The sequence below is a fragment of the Capra hircus genome, chromosome 5 (genome assembly GCF_001704415.2).
Source record: "Capra hircus breed San Clemente chromosome 5, ASM170441v1, whole genome shotgun sequence".
NCBI classification, from domain to species: domain Eukaryota; kingdom Metazoa; phylum Chordata; class Mammalia; order Artiodactyla; family Bovidae; genus Capra; species Capra hircus.
The window spans coordinates 32,121,243-32,131,411 of NC_030812.1; positions in this window are offsets into that span (position 1 = coordinate 32,121,243).

The window sequence follows — 10,169 nt, forward strand, 5'->3', positions numbered from 1 at the left end:
GATACCCTGGTGCAGGTTCTGAGTACCAGGGCCCTGGGGCGTATGGAGGAAGCGGGCCCCACACCTGGAGAGGGGAGGCAGCTGGCACATGCGCAGGGGCTCAGGGTGAACACCCCCTTCTTCCCTCACCCCTCTGCTGCCAGATCTCATCCCTGAGGTCATGGACACACACTGGCCTCCAGAAAGGGTCAGAGCTCTTGGCAGGAGGCAGCCCAACTGGGGGATCATACCTCAGGTTTCTAAGTGAATCCGGGCAAGTCAGTGAGCAGTTCACCTCCATTTCTCCATTTGTCAGATGGGTGTGAAGATCCCAGGTCCGCTCTTAGCGACAAAAAGGGAAACGGCCTCTCTGCCTCTGCAGCTGAGGTGACAGCTGAGGGCTGCCCCATGTCCACTGCCTGTTGGGGGCAGCGTCTCCTCAGAGGAATTAGGGGAGCCCACTCCCCAGGGAGAGCCTGGGATGGAGCAGAGAGCAGGGTAACCAAGCCAGTTCCCTTACCCATGGGTGGAGATGGAAGACCCAGGGGCATGGAAGCTTCCAGAGCTGAGTAATCATGACATGAGGTGTGGACCAGTTGAGTCAGGACTCCAGGGCCTTTCTTGTCTCCTAAACCGTGTCAAAGTTTCGGCCAAGTCCAGACCAGCCAGCTGGACGGCTCTTCTGCATCCTTTCAGACCCAGGGGAGACCAGCCCTGTGACAAGGAGTGGAAACCAACCATGGTGGGCATCTTCCATCAGCATTTTTCTTTTTCTTCCCTGTGGTCACACCCATGTCCCTAAGGAGCTTTGGCAGTGCAGGAATCTCCTTTCTGCCTCGACTGCCCGGCCACCTCCAGCTGCCTCAGTCTCTCGGGCAGGACACCTTTTGAGCTGGTCTGCGAAGGCCTTGCCAGGCTAGACCCTGCCTATAAATATCTCCTTCCAGGTGGTGCTGAGATAAAGAATCTGCCTGTCAATGCAGGAGACACAAGAGATGCAGGTTCAGTCCATGGGTCGGGAAGATCCCCTGAAGGAAGAAATGGCTGCTCTAGTATTCTTGCTTGGAAAATTCCATGGACAGAGGAGCCTGGTGGGCCACAGTCCATGGGGCCGCAGAGAGTCAGACACAACTGAGAACGGCACAGCAGTCCCTCCTTTTATTTTGAAATACTTACTGTGGGCTTGGTAGGGCAGTCCTACCTATGAGACAGGCGGTTATGGCCTCCTGGAGCAGACCACCCAGCTAGGGAGACTGATGCAGAAGAAGGCCGGCAGAGGGGAGGAGATGCCACAGAGGGCAAGTCCAGAGAGCAGTGGATGCTTGGGGCCGTGGGATCTCACTACTTGCCCCTAAGCACTCAGGCCCACAGCTGCACCCCTGGCTGCAACTCTCTGGCCCCCTTGAGTCCTGGACGCCTGCCTGAACAGCTCTGCCTCCCAGGCTTGGGGCGCTCTGAGCTCACCACTGGCACCAGCCATCCAAGTATCAGTATGGTGGCTGGTGGCTGGGACGGTCTCTGACTGGGCCATTGTTCTCCATCTCTCCTCCCTTCCATGGACCTGTAGGCCAGAACATAAATGCATTCTAGAATGTGTCCTCAGACCTTGCCCCTGCCCCCAGAGTCTTGGGCTTCTCACGTGAGGGCCAAGGCCATGGGCTGGAAATAAGCATCCTCTCAGGCCCTTCCGGTTGCCCCAGCCAATCCAAGCACCCCTCTCCGAGACTCTGGGCTCTTCAAGACTTGAGCACAGCCCCCAACCTGACAGTGCTCTGAAATGGGGCTACCATCCCTCCCAGCCAGCCGCGTCCGACTGCCCTGTGCTTTGAGAGCTCATCCCTCCCACGCCTGTATGTCATAGGGCAAGTGGTCTTGCTGGGGCTAAAGGGCTGCTGCTGCTGCAAGAGTCTGGGCCTCGGGACCCCCAGAAGAAGGAGGACGGCTGGGCTTGGAGCCCAGACCCACGTCATGTGGGAAAGAGTAAGATTCTGGTTTTTTGTGTGTTTAGATTCTGACCAGTATGGCCTGTGGGCCAGGGAGCCCAGGGCCTTGCCTAACCCTGCCTGCCATGCTGTTGGCCTTTGAGGAGGGCCTGGGCCTCAGTTTTCTCGCTGGTGTGTGAACTGTGGGCAGCTGGAGCTGCTTCCTGGTTGCTGAGTGAAGGAGATTGCAAGGCTTTCCTGGCACTCAAGGGTCTCTAGCCAGCACAGGGGTGGCGAGAGGGCAACCTTTTGCTGCGTCCTTGGCAACAGGACATTTAAAACGTACTCCACCTCCCAGAAAAAGCGCTCTGTAAACCAGAGCTTGAGGCAGCACAGGCTGGTGTCAGGGCAGTCCTCCCATGGGCGAGCAGTGGCCTTGGGCAAGTCCCTTCCTCTTCTGGGGGCTGAGCTTCCTTATTAATAAACAGGGATTTGGATTAGAAGGGCTTGTGATATTTTCTTGCAACTGCTGTCTTTAACTTAGCGCAAGGCGTCACATGCGATGTGACCCTCTTGGGTCGTGAGGGTGTGGATCCTCCCCACTTGCTGAGAATCTTCCCCGTGGTAACCCCCAGCCAGACTGCCTGTGGGAGGAACAGTCAGTCACAAAATTATTTGGTTGTGCTGGGTCTTAACTGCAACATGCAGGATTGTTGATCTTTGCAGCATGCAGGATCTTCAGTTGCAGCATTCAAACTCTTAGTTGCAGCATTTGGGATCCAGTTCCCTAACCAAGGATCAAACTTGGGCCCCCTGGATTGGGAGCTGGGAGTCTTAGCCCCTGGACCACTAGGGAAGTCCCAAGCACAGTTTTGTCAGAAGCATTCTCAGAGAGTTCTCTGCCCCTTAATATTGCCTTCTGCAGCCTACTTGAGTTCCAGTTGTCTCTAGGAGGTCCCTGTTACATAGGTATGTAACTTGGGAGAAAAAAGAGAAGCAAAAGGCAAAGGAGAAAGGGAAAGATACACCCAACTGAATGCAGAGTTCCAGACGATAGCAACGAGAGACAAGAAAGCCTTCTTAAGTGAACAATGCAAAGAAATGGAGGAAACCAATGGGAAAGACTAGCAGTCTCTTCAAGAAAATTGGAGATATCAAGGGAATATTTCACGTAAGCATGGGCACAATAAAGCACAAAAACAGTAAGGACCTAACAGAGGCAGAATTAAGAAGAGATAGCCAGAATATACAGAAGAACTATATGAAAAAAAAGTCTTAGTAACTGGATAACCACAATGGTGTAGTCACTCACCTAGAGCCAGACATCCTGGTGTGTGAAGTCAAGTGGGCCTTAGGAAGCATTACTACAAACAAAGCTAGTGGAGGTGATGGAATTCCAGCTGATGCTGTTAAAGTGCTGTACTCAATATACCAGCAAATTTGGAAAACTCAGCAGTGGCCACAGGACTGGAAAAGGTCAGTTTTCATTCCAATCCCAAAGAAAGGCAATGCCGAAGGATGTTCAGACTACTCTACAATTGTGCTCGTTTCACATGCTAGTAAGGAAATCCTTACTAGCTAGGCTTCAGCAATATATGAACTGAGAACTTCCAGATGTACAAACTGGGTTTAGAAAAGGCAGAGAAACCAGAGATCAAATTGCCAACATTCGTTGCATCATAGAGAAAGCAAGGGAATTCCAGAAAAACATCTATTCTGCTTCATTGACTATGCTAAAGCCTTTGACTGTGTGGATCACAACAAACTGGACAATTCTTAGATGAGAATACCAGACCACCTTACCTGTCTCCTGAGACACCTGTATGCAAGTCAAGAAGCAACAGTTAGAACTGGATGTGGAAATTAAAAGATGCTTGTTCCTTGGAAGGAAAGCTTTGACAAACCTAGACAGCATATTAAAAAGCAGAGATCACTTTTCCGTCAAAGGTCCATGTAGTGAAAGCTCTGGTTTTTCCAGTAGTCATGTAGGGTTGTGACAGTTGGACCATAAAGAAGGCTGAGTGCTGAAGAACTGATGCTTTTGCGTTGTGGTATTGAAGAAGACTCTTGAAAGTCCCTTGGACAGCAAGGAGATCAAACTAGTCCATCCTAAAGGAAATCAATCCTGAATATTCATTGGAAGGACTGATGGTGAAGCTGAAGCTCCAATACTTTGGCCACCTGATGTAAAGAGCAACTCATTGGAAAATACCCTGATGCTGGGAAAGATTGAAGGCAAAAGGAAAAGGGGGTTGCAGAGAATGAGATGGTTAGATAGCACCACCCACTCAATGGACATGAGTTTGAGGAAACTCTGGGAGATAGTGACTCCCAGATAGGAGGTCCTGGTGTTGCAGTCCATGAGGTCACAAAGAGTTGGAAAGACTTAGCAACTGAACAACAAACTTGGGAGGATTCTGATGGTCAAGGTTTTAGCGAATACTTCTAATGGTCACTTTAAGGGGGAGAACAGGAAAGGAAGAGCCTAAAGCAATGGCATAAAGGGAATGTTCATGACAGAGGGCCAAGGGCAAGGTCCAGAGTATGACTTAGGGAATATGGCAGAATCCTCCGGGGTGATAGTTGGACAGAGAAGTGGGTGGCAAGCTCCACCTACTCAGCTTCACTGGGACCACGCCCTGGAGGGCAACCTGTGTGCTGGAGGTAGAGCCTACTGGACTGTGGAGGCCCACTGAAGAGGCCAGCCTTCCTTGTCCCTCTTCTTGGTTTTTGTCTTCTGGGCCAGGTAACTGTTGGCAATCTCATCAACAGCCAAGGCCCAGGAGGCCAGAGCTGTGCATTGTTCCCACTGAAGTGCTCAGATTCCCACAGCAGAAAGCTCAGTTCCCCAGGCTGCAGCTGGACCCCCAGAAAAGAGGTGGTCACCTTTGGCAAACAAACCAGGTGAGCTAGACGGTGTGACTCATTAAAGTGTCGTCCCCAAGACTTGAAAGTACTCAAATGTACAGTTTGAGAATGTAAATTTATTTTTGGAATTATTTTTAAAAAATCACCTTATAGAGAATTTTCTGGTGGTCCAGTAGTTAGGACTCCTGGCTTCCCCTGCAAGGGCACAGATTTGATCCCTGATCAGGGCTTCTCAGGTGGCACAAGTGGTGAAGAACCTGCCTGTCAGGGCAGGAGACATAAGAAACACAGGTTCCATCCCTGGGTTCGGAAGATCCCCTGGAGAAGGGAATAGCAACCCACTCCAGTATTTTTGCCTGGAGAATCCTATGGACAGAGGAGCCTGGAGGGCTACAGTCTATAGGGTGGCGAAGAGTTAGACACGATTGAAGCAACTGAGTATGCATGCAGGGAATTAAGGTCCCACAAGCTATGTGGCAGGGCCAAAAAAGAAAAAAAAAATCACCTAATGGGAAGCTTAGAGAAATTACTGCAAACAAAAAGAAAAATTGCCACTTTAAAGGTCACTTTTTCAGGGAGACCTTCCCTAAGCATCCATGTAAATTAGATGCTATGTGAACCTATTTTTATAAGGGAAAAATAATGTTTACTTTATTAAAAACATAATCCAGCAAAGGAAGCAGAGACAACCACGGTCACTAGTCCGCCCTGGTCACACAGGGCAGGTGGCAGGGCTCATATCAGGACCCTTACCGCCTCTGCCATCTCTACAATAGTCATTTTGGTCAGAAATCCAAAGTTGGAGTGTCACTCTTTGGGGAAACAGGGCCATCACGTAGGTTGGCTTCTTGTTGCCTTTGCTCAAGTAAGCGCTGTGTGTCCTGTTTCCCAATTGTCTTGTTTGCACACTCACAGCCCCTTTTCATGGCCCATTCCCATGCTTAACCACTGTGTTCTTAATCAGAGAGAACACTCGGGCTCTGTTACAAATAGAGCTGTCTGCTTGGACCCGCTCTCCAATCTTTTTTCTCTACCCTCCTTTTCTCAGTACATCCCTATAGGGCAGGTCAGTAGGCTGTTAGGGAAGAGGAATCTGTAGGGAGTGAAAAGGAGCAACAGTTTCTCCAAAGTCCCCTGAAACAAGCTTCGAGTCCTCCTGGTTCCCCTTGAAATCTTCTGGTGGAAGAGCTGTGAGATCTAGCTCTTATATTCAAGGTCCTCTATGTCTGGGGGGCTTTTGTCTTCTTTTTTGATTTGGGCTGTGGGCTTCCCAGGTAGTAAAGAACTTGCCTGTCAAAGCAGGAGATGTAAGAGATGTGGGTTCTATCACTGGGTTGGGAAGATCCCCTGGAGGGAGGGCATGACAACCCACTCCAGTATTCTTACTTGGAGAATCCCATCGACAGAGGAGCCTGGCGGGCTGCCGTCCATAGGGTCGCAAAGAGTGAGGCAACCTAGTCCGCACGCACTAGTCCTGGCTGGCTTGGGAGGGGATTCCACTTTCGTAGCTGCTTTCTCTTTCTGGGCAAGCTGGCTCTGCTGCGAGAGTCTTCTGTGCCTCTTCTCACACAGTAATGTTGGCATGCGCACTGGACCCCTGCTTCTTGAGGTGGTTCCGCGTGATTAGCCCTTCGTCTATCACAGCCCCAACCACCCGATGCCTCAGTCTCCACTCCAGGTTCAACACCAGCGCCCACTTGAACAGCTTCTTCTTCAGCTCCATTCACAGCCTGTTGATCTTTCCTCCAGGGGAACATCCATGGCTGTGTTTTGAGGCCAGACCTTTTTTATTTTTATTTTTTAAAGCACACACCTCCCTGGTCTTGCTACATGCCTGATACTGTTTTAAGACTCGGCAAATACTGACCCATTCAGTCCCACAACCTATCCTGTAAGGTATTCTTACTAGGAGAAACCAAGGCCCAGAGAGGTCAGGGAACTTGCCCAAGGTTGTACAGTAGGTGACGGGCAGAGCTGGGATTCAGACCCAGGCGGCCTGGCTTAGAACCAGTGGCCTCAGCATGGTGCCCGGCTGGCTTCAGTCCGAGCTTTCGGTGCGCTCTGTCCGTCATCCTGTATGACGCTGAGAACTCACCCATGGTCCGCTTGGCTTGGCATAACAGAGCGCATGCTCAGATGAACAAGGAAGGGGCGAACCACCCATCATTCAACTACTTCAGCAAGTAATTATGAAAGTTTTGCCAGATTGCAGATCTCCACGCCATGGGTTGGGAACTGCTCCTGCCAGTCCTGTCATCGTCTTTGTGAGGACAGAGCAGCTGGCGGTGCCAACACACCTGGGGCAAGAGGTGGGCAGGGTGCCTTATGCCTGCACCTGGTTCCTGGTCGGCCTCCGCCCAGCACTCTGCCTTGATCTTGCCCTTGCTCACTCCCCTGCTGTCTCTCCAAGCCTCCTTATCCCTGTCTGCTGTCTCATCCACTTCTCTTTGTTCCCATCTGTGCCCCCAGACCTCTCCAAAGCCACTGGGGTTCGGGGACGTGAAAAAGTTTTATTTTACAGTCACTAGCAAGCCGTATAAAACAGACAGCACGGTTGGCAAAAAGCGCAGGCAGCTGACTATTTGGGATTCTAAAAAGCAGGATAAAGTTGAATGATCTACATGGTGGATTCAGAATTTGCTGGAATCCTGAGGTCTAGCCAGTCCCTGCACTGGCTGCTCCTTTGCAGTGGTGGTGCCAAGGAATGGTTTGGGGCTTTGGGTGCCCCCAGGTTTCCATTAGTCCCAGATGAAAATAGTGTTTGCTATGACAACACAACCACAAAGTGAATCCCTACACCCACTTCCATCCACTGCCGACGAGCTCTCCCACGTTCTCCCCCAGGACCGATTCTGGACCCTTCAGACCTCCTGGAGGAAGCCATTTGTTCTGTTTTGTCATCTTCCCTTGGGCCTTTATCACAGTGAGGCTGGAAGGCTCAGCCTGCTCACTCATTCACTTCTCATTCACTGATTCATTGATGGTCCCAGGCACAAGTTGACCGTACTCTAATACTCACTGGGTGGGCAATACAAGGCAGTAGAGGGGACCCAGGAGGCAGAGTTCCTAGATCAAGGAATTTCAGAGGCCAGCTGAAGAGACCACCAGTACAGATGAAGAGTTCAATGGAAGGGCAGCGGTTAACCCCACTCCATTGGCAGCACTGTCTCAGGCGTGATGTGTTTCAAAGGCACATGTGACAAATAGTAGGAACTGAGTCCATAGACAGGAGTGGAGGAGGAAGTCGGGTTTTGTGGAAGGGTGGGTTTGCTCTGGGGCTGACGGATGAGTGGGAGATGGACAGTGGATGAGTTGGGGGGAGGGCATTCCAGGCAGAGTACCAGGATATGGTGTGGCCAGTAGAATCAGATTTACAGCTTGGGTACATCACGTACGAATGGGCCCGGTGGCATGTCTGACGAATATGCCTAGGGCTGGTGGTGAATGTGATACTGAATGTCAAGGATGCCCGTGAACTTAAAAAAAAAAAAAAAATTCCTGGAAACCCAACTGTGGTACACAGCAGGCAAACCAATGTGGGAGAAAACCACACATGGAGCCATTCTAAGACACTCTCAGTAAGAGGAAACTACAGATTAATGTGGCTCACAAGTAATGAGATGGGAGCTGCCATCCTGGGGGCACTCCCAGGTCACAGCTGGGGGGAGGCTGGAGATCCAGCATCTTCTGGTGCCAGGGGCCCCTCAGTAAGTGACTCCAGGCCTCACCTGTGCTGAGCCAGCTGCAGGGTCCATCTGGACTCTGGTCCTGGGCTGCAGTGATTCGGCCTCAGTTTCAGAGAGGACAAGGGAGGTGGAACAGGTGTTTAAGGCACATCTCCCAACCTTTCTGTGCCTCAGTTTCCTCACCTGTAAAATGAGGGTAACAATGGTACCTGGGGCTTCCCTGGTGGCTCAGATAGTAAAGAATCTGCTTGCAATGTAGGAGACGTGGGTTTGATCCCTGGGTTGAAAGGTCCCCTGGAGGAGGGCATGGCAAGCCACTCTAGTATTCTTGCCTAGAGAATTCTATAGACTGAGGAATCTGCTGGGCTACACACAACAATAGTACCTCTAAAGGACTGCAGTGAGTGAGGAGGGAACAGCACGTAGGCAGCTCTTTGTGGCTGACACGTAATACGTGCTCGGTCAGTGCTGGCAGTTGTTGTTAAGGTTGACCCCATCAGCACACTGGCCCTGAGGGGTTGGTTTCAATGGTCTCCCCAGCTCCCAGCCTTGCCCGTGACCTGAAACTCCCCTGAAGGAGGGAAGTGCTCCCACACTTGATGCTCCATCCCATAGTCTGTTCAGCTGGACATCAGGGCAACCCCGGCCAGACCCCACTCCCACCCTGAGAGCTTTGGCCTTACCCAAGGTCCATGCAGCTGGGCCCCTGGAAGGGACAGACCTTCCAGTCCCAAACTCTGAGGCTACATTGCTTCCTCCCAGCCAGGGACTCTCTCCTTTAATCCCTAAACTAATGTGTCTATGTCCCTGTGTTGCCAGTCCAGGGAGGGTGAGTACTTTGGCTGGCGAAGGCTTAGCTCCTGCTTTCTGATTGTGCAAACGACATTTATGCAAACAAAGGACGCCTACTCCCTTTAACCGGACTTCCTGGAGAGAAGGGCGAGGCTTACTCCTTACTGTGTTCCCGGTGCAAGTCCCTTACAAAGTGCCTGCTCCATTCCCAGGGGGCCACGGTTTGGTCTCATCTCCACACAGGGAGGTTTGGGGGATTCTCCTTAACTCACTGCAGCTGCCCACCACAGGGCATGGACAGGAAGCTTGAAAATTAGAATCTGAGAACTTAGGAGGGATCATTAACTATAACCCCGTCATTGTTTCAAAGATAGGAAAATTGAAGTTGAAAGAGAGGAAGTTTCCACTGTTAAAAAGCACTTGTTGAGGAGGCTGTGCTTGCCTTGACTCTACCCCAAGAAAAATTACTACAGTGTGGTCTCAACTGTGCATCAGTTTTGGCTTTTCCTATGAGACTTTCCTTTTTTGAGACAGCTGAGACTCTCCATGCAGGGCTCTTTCTGGAGAGGGCATTTCACTTAGAAGAGTTTACCTTTGTTGGCGGGGAGAGCGTGGAAGCTCTTCGTTGCTGCGTCTCTGCCCTTGGGCCTGGGATGATGGGAGTCCTGAGAGCCTTGTGTCTTGCGGGGTCGGTCCATGGGGGAGAGGAATGTAACAGGGATGAGGATGAAGGAGGAGGGGAAGGGTGGTCCTTCGGCAGCCTTTAAGAGGCCTCTTGCCCTCCCCAGCCTCATAAACCTGGAGCTTGGGAGAACCTAAAACAGGTAAAACCTGAGATGCTGACTCAGTAAGAGTAGAGGCCCATTTGCATATTTCAAGGATGAGGTATCTACGTGCAGCTTGATGTAGTAAGAGCCGCACT